Source organism: Tachyglossus aculeatus, chromosome X3 (assembly GCF_015852505.1).
Source record: "Tachyglossus aculeatus isolate mTacAcu1 chromosome X3, mTacAcu1.pri, whole genome shotgun sequence".
Classification (NCBI taxonomy): Eukaryota; Metazoa; Chordata; class Mammalia; order Monotremata; family Tachyglossidae; genus Tachyglossus; species Tachyglossus aculeatus.
This window is the reverse complement of record NC_052099.1, coordinates 16,172,220-16,186,707: the sequence shown is the minus strand read 5'-3', so window position 1 is coordinate 16,186,707 and position 14,488 is coordinate 16,172,220.

Sequence of the window (14,488 nt, the reverse complement as noted above, 5' to 3'; positions counted from 1 at the left end):
ACGTGACTTGCCCAGAGTCACACAGCCAATAAGTGGCGGAGCCGGGATTAGAATGAACGACCCCTGACTCCCAAGCCCGTGCTCCTTCCACTACGTTTTTGTTGAAAGAAACAGTAAGCGCTCAATAAATTCACTGTTCAATTGTTTGATCCCCAGAACTCTCCACTACCACATGCACACAGACACTCACACACACTCCAAACTTTGCACCGAAATTCACGTCCTCAGTCCCGAGTCTGGGATTAGGACTTCTCTTGTCTGTGAGTGGGGCCTGATGGAGATCTCTGGGAACGATAAAGGCTCAAAAGCAGGCCAGGCTCCTCTGAGACTGTTTGGGAAACCCCCACGCAAAGAGTTCTCCTCAGGAAAAGCAGCTTCTACCCTTTGGGGCCTTGAGCAGGAGACCCATTCAGGGCGCTGGGAGAAGCTAAACTCCCCCTGCTGGGTCCTGGGCTGTAATGGCCCACACACCCCGTGAATTAATTGGGAGTTCCCCCTTGGGAATTCCCTCTGCGTCCTGCTCAGTCAACATAATTAGGCAGACGCAGCGTGGCCTAATGGATGGAGCACGGGCCTGGGAGTCAGAAGGACCTGGGTTATTGTCATCCCGACTCTGCCACCTAACTGCTGTGTGGCCTGGGTCAAGTCATTTTAATTCTCTGTGCCTCAGTTCCCTCATCTGTGAAACGGAGATTAAGACTTTGAGCCCTATGTAGGGCAGGGGCTGTATCCAACCCGATTATCTTGTGTTTACCCCAGCGCTTAGAACAATGTCTGGCACATAGTAACCAATCTAAGCGCCCGGTACAATAATGCTCAGTACAATGAGACTGCAGTGCTAGTTCAAATCTGCCCGGTCCTAATCCAGAGTCCCTGAGGCTGAAATGGAATTTTTCAGGATTCTTTGGTTAATAGGCAAGATTCAGAGTTTCAGAAGAGAAGTTCAGCAGTTTCATCCACAGGATCCAGCTGCTATTTGGCTTCCACGTAGCCCACTCACTAAGCAGTTAGACCCTGGACCAGAAATCCTCTTAGAGTCTGGTGGGAATCAAACATTGCTGGCAACCGCTCTCCTCCTCAATTCCCCCTCATCTCCGGGATCTTCTCCAGTCTGTCCCTTCTCCTCCTCCTCCTCCTCCTCCTCTATCTCATTGTCCTTCCTTCTTTTCCTCCTCCTCCTTCCCTTCCTCTTCCTCCATCTCATCCTCTTCCTTCTCCTCCTCCTCTCTTCCTCTTCCCCCTGCTCCTCCAGCTCATTCTCTTGCATCTCCTCTTCCTCCTCCACCTTGTCATCCTCTTCCTTCTCCTCCTTTCTCTTCCTCCTCCTCTTCCACCTCCTTGTCCTTCCTTCTTCTTTTTTTCCTCCTTCTGCTTCCCCTCCTCCTCCTCCGTCACCTCATCCTCTTCCTTCTTCTCCTCCTTTTACTTTTCCTTCCTCCTTTTCTTTCTTTCTTTCTTTCTCCTTTTCTTCCTCCTCCTCCTGCTCTTTCCCCTCTTCCTCTTCCTTCTCCTCCTCCTCCTCTTCTTCTTCTCCTCCTCCTTTTCCTTCTCCTCCTCCTCCTTCTCATCTTTCTCTTCTTCTTCCTCCTCCTCCCCCTCTTCCTATCCATTTCCCCCCTCCCTCTTTCTCTCCTCCTTCTCCTTCCCGCACTCTTCCTTATTTTCTTCCTTCTCCTTTTCTTCCTTCTTCTCTTCATTCCCTTCCTCCTTATCCTCCTCCATTCTACATTTGGGCAGGACCAGGAATTATTGGAAATCTCTTGATTTCAGGAGTATGTGTGTGTGTGTGTGTGTGTGTGTGTTTGTGTGTGAGTGAGAAAGAGAGAGAGAGAGAAAGACAGTGGAATGAGGGATGTGTGTGTGTTTGTGCATGTGCGTGTGTGTGTGTGTGTGTGTGTGTGTGTGTGTGTGTGTGTGTGTGTGTGTGTATTTGACAGGGATGGGATGGTTGCTTGTGGGTATGACCGTGGTGTGATCGGTGCGTGTTTGAAACAGGTGTGAGGGGTGTATGTTTGTTTATGTGTGTGACAGTGGTATGAGGTGTGTGTGTGCATGTTGTATGTGTGTGTGTAAAACAGTGGGTTGAGGGGTGTGTGTGTCTGTATGCCTGTGTGAGAGAGAGAGAAAGAGAGAGAGAGACAGAGAGAGAGAGAGGGAGAGGGAGAGAGAGATGGGAGGGAGACAGTGACGGGTGCTGCTATGTTTGTCTACAAATGCACTGGAATTCAACCATGCCAGGGATCAAGGCAAGGTCAGAGGCCTACGGTCCCCATCTCCTGTCCGAGGTGCCGACGGACAAGTGCCCTTGTCCCACCCCGGTCCTGACAGACCCCGCCCCTCCCTCAGACCCGACAACCCCAAAACCCTTCCCCCACCACTTCCCAGACTCACCGGATCTCTTTCCTTCCCCAAACCACGACAGTGCTGGGTCAGTGTTGCATTCATTTATTGATTCATTCAATCATATTTATTGAGTGCTTACTGCATGACACGCACTATACTAAGCGCTGAGGAGAGGGCAATACAGCAATAAGCAGACACATACCCCACCCGCAACGAGCTTGCAATCTAGAGATACCGGGGGTATCGGCTAAGTGCTTACTACGTATCAAGCACTGTACTAAGCGCTGGAGTCCCTGTCCCATATGGGACACATAGGCAAAGGAGGAAGGAGAACAAGGATGAAATCCTCATTTTACAGATGAGGAAATTGAGACACAGGGAAATTAAGATACACATCCCAGCTCTGCTAGTTCCCTGCTGTGTGACCTTGGGCAAGTCATAGAAGTTCACTGGGTTTCAGTTTTCTCATTGGTAAAATGGGTGCCGAATACCTATTCTCCTTCCTACTGAGATTTTGAGCCCCGTGTGGAATAGGGAATGTGTCCAACCTGAGTTTAGCAGCATAACCTAGTGGATAGAGCATGAGACTGGAAGTCAGAAGAACCTGGGTTCTAATCCCGGCTCTGCCACTTGTCTGCTGTGTGACCCTGGGCAAGTCATTTCAGTTCTCGTGGCCTTAGTTACCTCATCTGTAAAATGGGTATTAAAACTGCCAGCCCAATGTGGGACAGGGACTGTGTCTAACCCAATTATCTAGTACCTACCCTAGCGCTTAGTACAGTGCTTGACACATAGTAAGCACTTCACAATTATTATTATTATTATTATTATTATTATTATGATTATTACCTCAGGGTTTAGGACAGTGCTTGGCACATAGTAAATGCTTAACAAATGCCACGGTTATTATTACTATTAGTGATGTCGGATGACAAACCGAAAGGCAGGACCCCCTCCTTTGTTTCAAATGGTATTTGTTAAGTACTTACTCTGTGCCAGGCACTGTACAAGATAATCAGGTTATACTTGTTGCCATCAATCCCCATTTTACAGATGAGGCAACTGAGGCACAGAGAAGTGAAGGGACGTGTCCAAAGTCACACAGTAGACACACCTCCAGCCTAGAACCTCCTTCAATCATTCAATCAATCAATGGTATTTATTGAGTTCTTACTATGTGCAGAACACTGTATTAAGCTCTTGGGAAATCACAGTGCAACAGAATTAGCATACACATTCCCTGCCTATAACGAGCTTACAGGAACTAACGTCTAGAGGGGAGAAGGAACATGTCTACCAACTCTGATTTATTGTACTCTCCCAAGAACTTAATACTTAATACTTAATCCTCTGCTTAAGAGAAGCAGCATGGCATAGTGGATAGAGCACTCGAACCTCTCTCGGACTCCTCCTCGACCCTGTAACTTCTGGTGTCCCTGTTCTACACTGTAGTGCCCCCCCGCCCTGAACCCCCTCATCTGCAGCCTAAGGAACAGTGACGTGGTACCACAGTCCACAATACCAAGTGGAGATAATTGATGTACATTACGTATTTGCAGAGATGGGAGGAGGGAGATGGCTCAGTAGTGCAGTGAGAGGCAGAAAAATGTTTAATTTTTTCATTCCCAACTCTCTAAATAGGATACACCGAATAGCCATCTCTATTCTATATTTATGTATTGGCATCATATTACCCCACGTTCACTTCTTGCTGTTATATATCCGTTTATACTCATCCTGCACACCTGTGCATGTACGTATCTTTGACTGCAAGCTCAATTGTTTAACCAATAAATTAATCAGTGGTATTTATTGAGTTCTTCCTCGGTGCAGAACACGGTACTATTAGCGAAAGTACGATAGAAAAAGAACATGAGGTTTTGGCCCTCAGAGAGCTTACAATTCCCTCATGCAATGCGCTTTTTTAGTGCTTGCTGTGCACAGCACTGTAATAACTTCTTCTGGGTATAGAATAGAGTAACTAGACATGATTCCTGCATATGGTAATCAATCTATTTGTAAGTTATTATCATTATTGTTGCAATTATTAAACATTCAATCAATGACATTTATTGAGCACTTACTTCTTGCAAAGCGCTGTACTAGGCACCTGGGAGAGTTCAATATGGTAAGCAGATCACAGAAACAATAGTTGACACAACACAACTTGCAACGCCAACTCTCTCATCGACCCCCTCCAATCTGGCTTCCGTCCCCTACATTCCACCAAAACTGTCCTCTCAAAGGTCACCAATGATCTCCTTCGACCCCCTCCAATCGGGCTTCCGTCCCCTACATTCCACCAAAACTGTCCTCTCAAAGGTCACCAATGATCTCCTGCTTGCCAGGTCCAAAGGCTCCTACTCTATCCTAATCCTCCTCGACCTCTAAGCTGCCTTCGACACTGTGGACCACCCCCTCCCCCTGAACACGCTACCCAACCTTGGCTTCACAGACTCCGTCCTTTCCTGGTTTTCCTCTTATCTCTGCGGCCGTTCATTCTCAGTCTCCTTTGCGGGCTCCTCCTCCCCCTCCCATCCCCTTACTGTAGGGGTTTCTCAAGGGTCAGTTCTTGGTCCCCTTCTGTTCTCTATCTACACTCACTCCCTTAGTGAACTCATTCGCTCCCACGGCTTCAACTATCATCTCTACGCTGATGACATCCAAATCTACATCTCTGCCCCTGCTCTCTCTCCCTCCCTTCCGGCTCGTGTCTCCTTCTGCCTTCAAGACATCTCCATCCGGATGTGTGCCCACCATCTAAAACTCAATATTTCCAAGACTGAACTCCTTGTCTTCTCTCCCAAACCCTGTCCTCTCCCTGACTTTCCCATCACTGTTGACGGCACTACCATCCTTCCCGTCTCACAAGCCCGCAACCTTGGTGTCATCCTCGACTCCGCTCTCTCGTTCACCCCTCACATCCAATCCGTCACCAAAATCTGCCGGTCTCACCTCCTCAACATCGCCAAGATCCGCCCTTTCCTCTCCATCCAAACCGCTACCTTGCTGGTTCAATCTCTCATCCTATCCCGACTGGATTACTGCATCAGCCTCCTCTCTGATCTCCCATCCTCCTGTCTCTCCCCACTTCAGTTTATACTTCACTCTGCTGCCCGGATCATCTTTGTGTAGAAACGCTCTGGGCATGTTACTCCCCTCCTCAAAAATCTCCAGTGGCTGCCTGTCAACCTACGCATAAAGCAAAAACTCCTCACTCTCGGCTTCAAGGCTCTCCATCACCTCACTTCCTCCTACCTCATCTCCCTTCTTTCCTTCTACAGCCCAGCACGCACCCTCTGCTCCTCTGCCGCTAACCTCCTCACTGTGCCTCGTTCTCGCCTGTCTCACCGTCGACCCCCAGCCCAGGTCCCCTGGCCTGGAATGCCTTCCCTCCACACATCTGCCAAGCTAGCTTTCTTCCTCCCTTGAAAGTCCTACTGAGTGCTCACCTCTTCCAGGGAGACCTTTCCAGACTGAGCCCCCTTTTTCCTCTCCTCTTCCCCAGCCCCCCAACCCTATCTCCTTCCCCTCCCCACAGCACCTATGTATATATATATATATATATAGGTGTACATAAATCTGTACATAGGTGTACAGATTTATTACTCTATGTTACTTGTACAGATTTACTATTTATTCTGTTAATGATGTGCATATAGCTTTACTTCTATTTGTTCTGACTATTGTGACACCTGTCTACATGTTTTGTTTTGTTGTCTGTCTTCCCCTTCTAGACTGTGAACCCGTTGTTGGGTAGGGACCGTCTCTATATGTTGCCGAGTTGTACTTCCCAAGCGCTTAGTATAGTGCTTTGCACATACTAAGCACTCAATAAATACGAATGAATGAATAAATTAATAAACGAACAATTGGAGACAATCCCTACGCAACAATGGGTTTACAGTCTACAAGGGGGAGACAGGCAACAAAATAAAACATGTAAATGGACGTCCATAGATATATACACAACATTACTAAAATAGAGTAATAAATATGTATAAATTTACACAAGTGCTGTTGGGAGGGGATAGGGTAGAGCAGAGGGAGGGAGTGGGGGTGATGGGGAGGGGAGGAGGAGCAGAGGGAAAAGGGGTCTCAGTCAGGGAAGGCCTTTCAGAGGTGAGCTCTCAGTAGGGCCTTGAATACGGGAAAAGAGCCAGTTTGGCGGATGTGAGGAGGGAAGGCATTCCAGGCCAGAGGTAGGACGTGGGCCAGGGGTCGACGGCGGGGTAGGCGAGAAAGAGGCCCAATGAGGAGGTTAATGGCAGCAGAGGAGCAGAATGTGCGGGCTGGCCTGTAGAAGGAGAACGTGAGGTGAGGTAGGATGGGACAAGGGGATGGAGAGCTTTGAAGCCAACAGTGAGGAGTTTTTGCTTCAAGCGAAGGTTGATAGGCAAACACTGGGGATTTCTGAGGAGGGGGGGGGTGACATGCCCAAAGTGTTTCTGTAGAAAGATAATCCGGACAGCAGAGTCAAGTATAGATTGAAGTGGGGCGAGACAGGAGTATGGGAGATCAGAAAGGAAAGACCAGATGTTCTAGAGTGGTGTCTCAGACCATATGGTCTGGTTTCCGGATATGTGTCCCGTATTTTTAATTTCAGTATTAGTGTTGAAAACCTAGGCTGGTACATTTTCAAGGACATGATAGGGGAATACAATTACTCTAGGGTTAGGGGGGTCTGAATCTCCGCACTTGCCCTCCTACAGCCTGGGAGAAACAGTCTAGTAGATAAGCACTTAGCATATACTAACAACATCATTCAATAGTATTTGAGTGCTTAGTGTGTGCAGAGAACTGTACTAAGCCCTTGGGAGAGTGCAATAGTACAAGTTGACTACAGGTTGACCCGGCCCACGTCATCTCCCTGGCCTGGATTGCCCTCCCTCCGCAGATCCACCAAGCAAGCTCTCTTCCTCCCTTCAAAGCCCTACAGAGAGCTCACCTCCTCAAGGAGGCCTTCCCAGACTGAGCCCCCTCCTTCCTCTTCCCCCCCATCCCCCCCTTATGTCCTTCCCTTCCCCACAGCACCTGTATATATGTATATATGTTTGCATGTATTTATTACTCTATTTATTTATTTGTTTTATTTGTACATATTTATTCTATTTATTTTATTTTGTTAATATGTTTTGTTTTGTTCTCTGTCTCCCCCTTCTAGACTGTGAGCCCACTGTTGGGTAGGGACCGTCTCTATATGTTGCCAACTTGTACTTCCTAAGAGCTTAGTACAGTGCTCTGCACACAGTAAGCGCTCAATAAATACGATTGAATGAATGAATGAATGAAGTTGACATGATCCCTTCTCTAAAGAATCTTACAATCTAGTGGTGGAATTATTATCATTATTTATTATTAAGTGCCGTTGAGTCGGCACTTATGTACATTCCAATCAATCAATCAATCGTATTTAGTGAGCACTTACTGTGTGCAGAGCACTGTTCTAAGCGCTTGGGAAGTACAAGTTGGTAGACATATTCCTACCCACAAGGAGCTTAGAGTCCAGAGTTGCATACAGACATTGATGCAAACATACAAATTACATCTATGTACATAAATGCTGTGGGTCTTAAGGGGGTGGGGGCGAATAGAGGTTGCAAATACAAGTGTATTATATACACAGATTTATTAGATTATAGTATATTATATTGTATTATATTATATAATAAATTGCAATTCATTAATTACATCCAGAATCATTTTATTTATGTTTATGTCTGTCTCTCCCCTAGACTATAAGGACAATGCGGGTAGGGAACACGTCTACTTATTCTGTTATATTGTAGAACAGTACTTGGCACATAGTAAGTGCTTAACAGATACCATAATTATTATTATTATTACTCTCCCAAAGCCTTAGTAGAGTGTTCTGCACACATTAAAAGCTCCATAAATCAATCGATTGATCAGTGATAGGTGATGGGTGCAGTTTTCTGGACTCATCTGCTTCTTCTCTGTAAATTCTGTAAGGTTCCAACCTCCATTTGAACAGATGGCCAGTCAAAGAAACAGAACCCTTAGGTGTGTCTGGTTGTTTGGGGGCCTCAAGGCACAGCAGGGAAACCTTGGGCTTTATCACCCAGAAGCCTTCAGGAGCAAGGAGGTTGGCATCCCCGGGGTGAGCCCAGAATGAATACGTGTGTGGCCCAGAGGACGCCACAGTGGAAACCGTGGAATGGAAGGGGTCACATCAGTTCTCAGATCTCCCCCGGCCCAAACTCCCCAGAATGTTGAAATGCCTGAGGAGGATGAAACGGTTGTGACAGCTACTATGCTGTCCTTTTTTAATTTTACGGTCTTTGTTAAGCGCTCACTATGTGCCAGGCACTGTACTGAGTGCTGGGGTAGATACAAACTAATCAGGTTGAACACTGGGGTTCACATTTTAATCCCCATTTAAAGACGAGCGAACAGAGGCTCTAAGAAGTGAAGTGACCTGCCCAAGGTGACTACCTTGGGTAGTTCCCGGAGCCCCACGGACGTGAGGAGAGTTGGTAAGGGGGTGGAGGGGAAAGTTACCAGCTCTGATTAGCCCGTCTACTGGAAAAGGCCCTGGAATGGGAAGCCTAGTTTGGCTTCTTCCCTGCTATAACCTTGGGCAAATTAAGTAGCCTCTCCGTACCTCAGTTTCTTCAACTGTTCTCTCCCAAGCATTTAGTCATTCAGTCAGTCAGTCCTATTTCTTGAGCGCTTACAGTATGCAGAGCTTGGGAGAGTTCAATATAATAATAATTATAATATTTGTTAAGCGCAACACTGTAGTGGATACAAGCAAATTGGGTTGGATACAGTCCTTTGTACGACATCGGTCTCACAGTCTCAATCCTCATTTTACAGATGAGGTAACTGGAGCACAGAGAAGATAAGGTACCTGTCCAAGGTCACACAGCAGACAAGTGGCAGAGCCGGGATTAGAAGGCATGACCGTCTGACTCCCAGGCCTGTGTTCTATACACTTCGCCTTGCTGTTTCTTCTGTGAATAACAAGCACATTCAATGCCCACAACCAACGTCCAGCCTAGAGGAGGAGTCAGACACTGATATAAATAAATAAATTCCAGATATGGACATAAGAGCTGTGGGGCTGAGGGAGAGGTGAATTAAGGGAGCAGATCAGGGCAAGGCAAAAGGGACCTGGAGAAAAGGAATTGCGGGCTTAGTCAGGGAAGGCCTCCTGGACGAAATGTCCCTTCAGTAAGGCTTTGAAGGTGGGGAGGGTCATTGTCTATTGGATTTGAGGAGGGAGGCCGTTCCAGGCCAGAGGCAGGACGTGGGCGAGAGGTCGTCGGCGCAGTGGATGAGACTGAGGTACATTGAGAAGGTTGGCATTAGAGGAGTGAAGTGTGTGGGCTGGGTTTTAGGCCAGTGCTCAACACAGAGTAAAGGAATATCAAATGACCAAAGGTCACAGATCCAAGCGCATAGATGATGAAGAAGGGAGGAGCCAGAGAAATAAGAGTTTAGTCGGGGAAGGTCTCTTGGAGGAGATGGGATTTAATAAGGCTTTGAAGATGGGGAGGGTGGTGGTCTGTCAGATATGAAGGAGGAGGGTGTTCTAGACCAGAGGCAGGATATGGGCAAAGAGCTGGCAGTGAGATAGACAAGATCGAGACACAAATTGTACTATTTGAATCAGTCAATCGGTGGTATTTATTAAGTGCTTACTGTGTGCATAGCACTGTACTAAGCATTTATGAGAGGACATTACAATAGAGGTGATAGATATGTTCCCTGTCTAACCCTATCTATTCTAACCTAGCTAGAGGGTATTTTTTTAGTACAGTGCTCGGCACACTTTAAGCATTCAATAAATATGGCAGAAGACAAGTGTTCTAATTCTGGCTCTACAATTTGTCTGCTGTAAGATTTTGGGCAAGCCACTTAACTTCTCCATGCCTCAGTTACCTCATCTGTCAAATGGGGATTAAGACTGTGAGCCCTATGTGAAACACTGACCTATGTCCAACCTGAGTAGCTTGTATTTACCCTTGTGCTTAGAGCAGTGTCTGATACATCGTAAGCACTTAGCAAGTATCATTAAAAAATGAAAGCCCTCAATAAATATAATTAATTGAATATCTAGGTGCCAGAACCTTCGGATTGCACATATCTCTGTCCTTCAATGGATCTACGCTTAGTAGAGTGTTCTGCATTCAGGAAGCACTCAATAAATGCCACTGATTGATTGGTGGATAGAGTCAATTCTGATCTTCCACTTTAGAACAGACTACAGGCATTCCATTCTATGTGAAAAATTTCCACCTCAAGATCATCCCCAGGGCTGCCTTCATGTCCCGGTTCCTCAGGCGATAGATGAGGGGGCTCAGGGTGGGGGGCACGACGGCGTAGAACACAGACAGCAGCAGGTTGAACACTGAGGAAGAGTGTGAGGGAGGTTTGAGATAGCCAAACATGCCTGTGGAGAGGAAGACTGTGACGACAACGAGATGGGGCAGGCAGGTGGAGAAGGCTTTGACCCTGCCTTCGGAGGCAGGCATCCTCAGCACGGCCTAGAAGATGTGCACGTACGAGACGATGATGGAGACGAAGCAACCGAGGCCCAGAAACTCGCTGAGGCCCAGAATGGCAATCTTATCACTTTAGCGTTTGGAACAGGCGAGCCGGATGAGGGAAGGGATGTCGCAGAAAAACTGATGAATGGCGTTGGTGTCACAGAAGAGGAGGGAGAATGTCACGGCGGTGTGTATGCCTCCGTTCAGCCCCCCGCTGAGCCACGAGGCAGCGGCCATATTCCCACAGGCCCACCTGTCCATGATGACCTCATTGCGCAGGGGGTAGCAGATGGCAGCGTAGTGGTCGTAGACATCACCGTGAGCAGGGCCACTTGGACAACCCCAAGTGTGATTACTAAGAAGAATTAAGAGATGCAACCCGGGACAGAGATTTCTCTGATGTCGATCAGGGAGTTGTGGATGGATTTGGGGACAGTGACGGAGATGTAGCAGAGGTCGAGGATGGACAGATTCCTGAGGAAGAAGCACATGGGGATGTGGAGGCGCTGTTCGAGGGCGCTGACAGCGATGATGAGGAGATTCTCCGTCAGGGCCGCCAGGTAGACCAGGAGGAACAGCGCGACATTGACTAGCTGCAGCTCCCGGACCTCCGAGAATCCCAGCAGAAGGAATTCCCTCACCGCCGTGAGTTTGGCCATTTCTTCCTTGTGGGGAAAGAGGGTCCTGTGGGTGGATGGAGGTGACGTTTTAAGTTATCCAAGCAGTGTGGTCTAGTGCCTATAGCATGGGCCTGGGAGTCAGAAGACTTGGGCTTTAATCCCGGTTCTGCCATGTGTCTGCTGTGTGACCTTGGGCATGTCACTTCACTTCTAGGGGCCCCAGTTACCTCAAATGTAAAATGTGGATTAAATCCTACTCTTTCCTCCTTTGCATTGCTCAATAAATACGATTGATTGAATACACTCTACCCAGGGTGTGGTGGCTGCAAATGAAAGATATTCAATCAATACTATTGATTGATGGATGGATTGATTATTGGGAAATGCTGTCTTGGAAGGGAAATATTTGAGAAAAATTCCAGCAACTTCAATTTTTCTCCAAAACGAGGAAAGCTGCAACTACAGCTGAACCCAATCTCCTTCAGCTTTCAGTACCATCGCGTACAATAATGATAATAATGGTATTTGTTAAGTGCTTACTATGTGCCAAGCATTGTTATAAGCACTGAGGTAGATACAAGTAATCAGGTTGTCCCACGTGGGGCTCACAGTCTTAATCCCATTTTACAGATGAGGTAATTGAGGAAAATGGAAATTAAGTGACTTGCCCAAAGTCACACAGCTGAGAAGTGGCTGAACCGGGATAAGAACCCACGACCTCTGACTCCCAAGCTAACACTCTTTTCACTAAGCCACGCCGCTTCTCACAATTAATCAATCAATCAGTCAATTGATCAATGCTTTTATTGGATATTTGCAAAGCACTGTACTAAATGCTTGGGAGATTACGTTACAACAGAATTAGCAGACATGTTCCCTGCCCACAATGAGTTTACAGTCTAGAGGAGGAGGCAGCCATTAATATAAATAAATAAATATGGTACAAGGCACCATATCACAGGCTACAGCAGGATGAAGGGCAGGGTAAGACTTCATTCATTCATTCAATTGTATTTACTGAGGAAGGAGTAGAGCAGAGGGAGGGAGTCAGTGCGATGGGGAGGGGAAGAGGAGCAGACGAAAAGGGGGGGCTCAGTCAGGTAAGGCCTCCTGGAGGGGGTGAGCTCTCAGTGCGGCTTTGAAGAGGGGAAGAGAGTTAGTTTTGTGGATATGAGGAGGGAGGGCATTCCAGGCCAGAGGTAGGACGTGGGCCAGGGGTCGACGGGAGGACAGGCAAGAACGAGGCACCGTGATGAGGTTAACAGCAGCAGAGGAGTAGAGTGTGCGGGCTGGGAAGGAGAATAAGAGAAGGGAGGTGAGGTAGGTGGGGGCAAGGGGATGGACAGCTTTGAAGCCAACTGATGAAGAGCTTCTCAGGGCAGAGTCTCTGCAGCCTCCAAGGGATCCTCAAACTAACAAGCCTGAGAGAAGCAGCATGGCCTAGTGGAAAGAGCATAGGCCTGGAAGTCAGAGGAGCTGGGTTCTAATTCTGGCTTTGCCACCTGATTGTGTGTGACCCTCGACGAGTACCTTAACTTCTCTGTGCCCAGTTCTCCTCTTCTCGCCCTCACTTAGACTGTGAGCCCCATGCAGGACAGGGACTGTAACCAACCTAATGAACTTGTAATCTACTCCAGTTCTTAAAAGAATAATAATAGAACAATGGAACAGCACATTATGTAGAGCAGTCTTTAGAATAATAATAGTAATATTATACCATAATAATGGTAACGTAATGATGATTGTGCTATAGTAGGCACTTAATAGATACCACTTAACGAATAGAAGCAGAGTGGCCTAGTGGGTAGAGCCCAGGCTTGGGAGTCAGAGGTCACGGATTCAAAGCCTGGCTCCATCAATTGTCAACTGTGTGGCTTTAGGCAAGTCACTTCACTTTTCTGTGCCTTAGTTCCCTCTTCTGTAAAATGGGGATGAAGACTGTGAGCCCCACGTGGGAAAACCTGATTAACTTGTATCTACCCCAGCGCTTAGAACAGTGCTTGGCACATAGTACATGCTTAGCAAATACCATCATCATCGTAAAAAAAGGTTCTCTATTCTCGGTCCCTGCTTCAGAACATTCATTCATTCAGTCGTATTTATTGAGCGCTTACTGTGTACAGAGCACTGTACTAAGTGCTTGGGAAGTAAAAATTGGCAACATATAGAGACGGTCCCTACCCAACAATGGGCTCACAGTCTAGAAGGGAGACAGACCACAAAACAAAACAAGTAGACAGATGTCAATACCATCAGAATAAATAGAATTATAGCTATATACACATCATTAATAAAACAGAGTAATCAATATGTACAAATATACACAAGTGCTGTGGGGAGGGGGAAGGGGTAGGGCAGAGGGAGGGAGGGGGAGCAATGGGGAGGGAAGGAAGAGGAGAGGAAAAGGGGGAGCTCAGTCTGGGAAGGCTTCCTGGAGCTCTCAGTAGGGTTTTGAAGGGAGGAAGAGAGCTAGTTTGGCGGATGTGTGGAGGGAGGGCATTCCAGGACAGAGGCCAGATGTGGTCTAGGGTTCTACAACGGGACAGGCGAGAACGAGGTATAGTGAGGAGGTTAGCGGCAGCAGAGGAGCGGAGCGTGAGGGCTGGGATGTAGAAGGAGAAAGGGGAGGTGAGGTAGGAGGGGGCGAGGTGATGGAGAGCTTTGAATCAGAAAGTGAGGAGTTTTGCTTCATGCGAAGATTGATAGGCAACCACTGGAGATTTTTGAGGAGGGGAGTGACATGACCAGAGCGTTTCTGTAAAAAGATAATCCGGGCAGCAGAGTGAAGTATAAACTGAAGCGGGGGAGCCAGGCAGATGGAAGTTCAGAAAGGAGGGCCGATGCAGTAATCCAGTAGGGATAGGATGAGAAATTGAACCAAGGTAGCGGTTTGGATGGAGAGGAAAGGGCGAATCTTGGCGACGTTGTGAAGGTGAGACCGGCAGGTTTTGGTAATGGATTGGATGTGGGAGTGAATTAGAGAGCTAATTCAAGGAGGACACCAAGGCT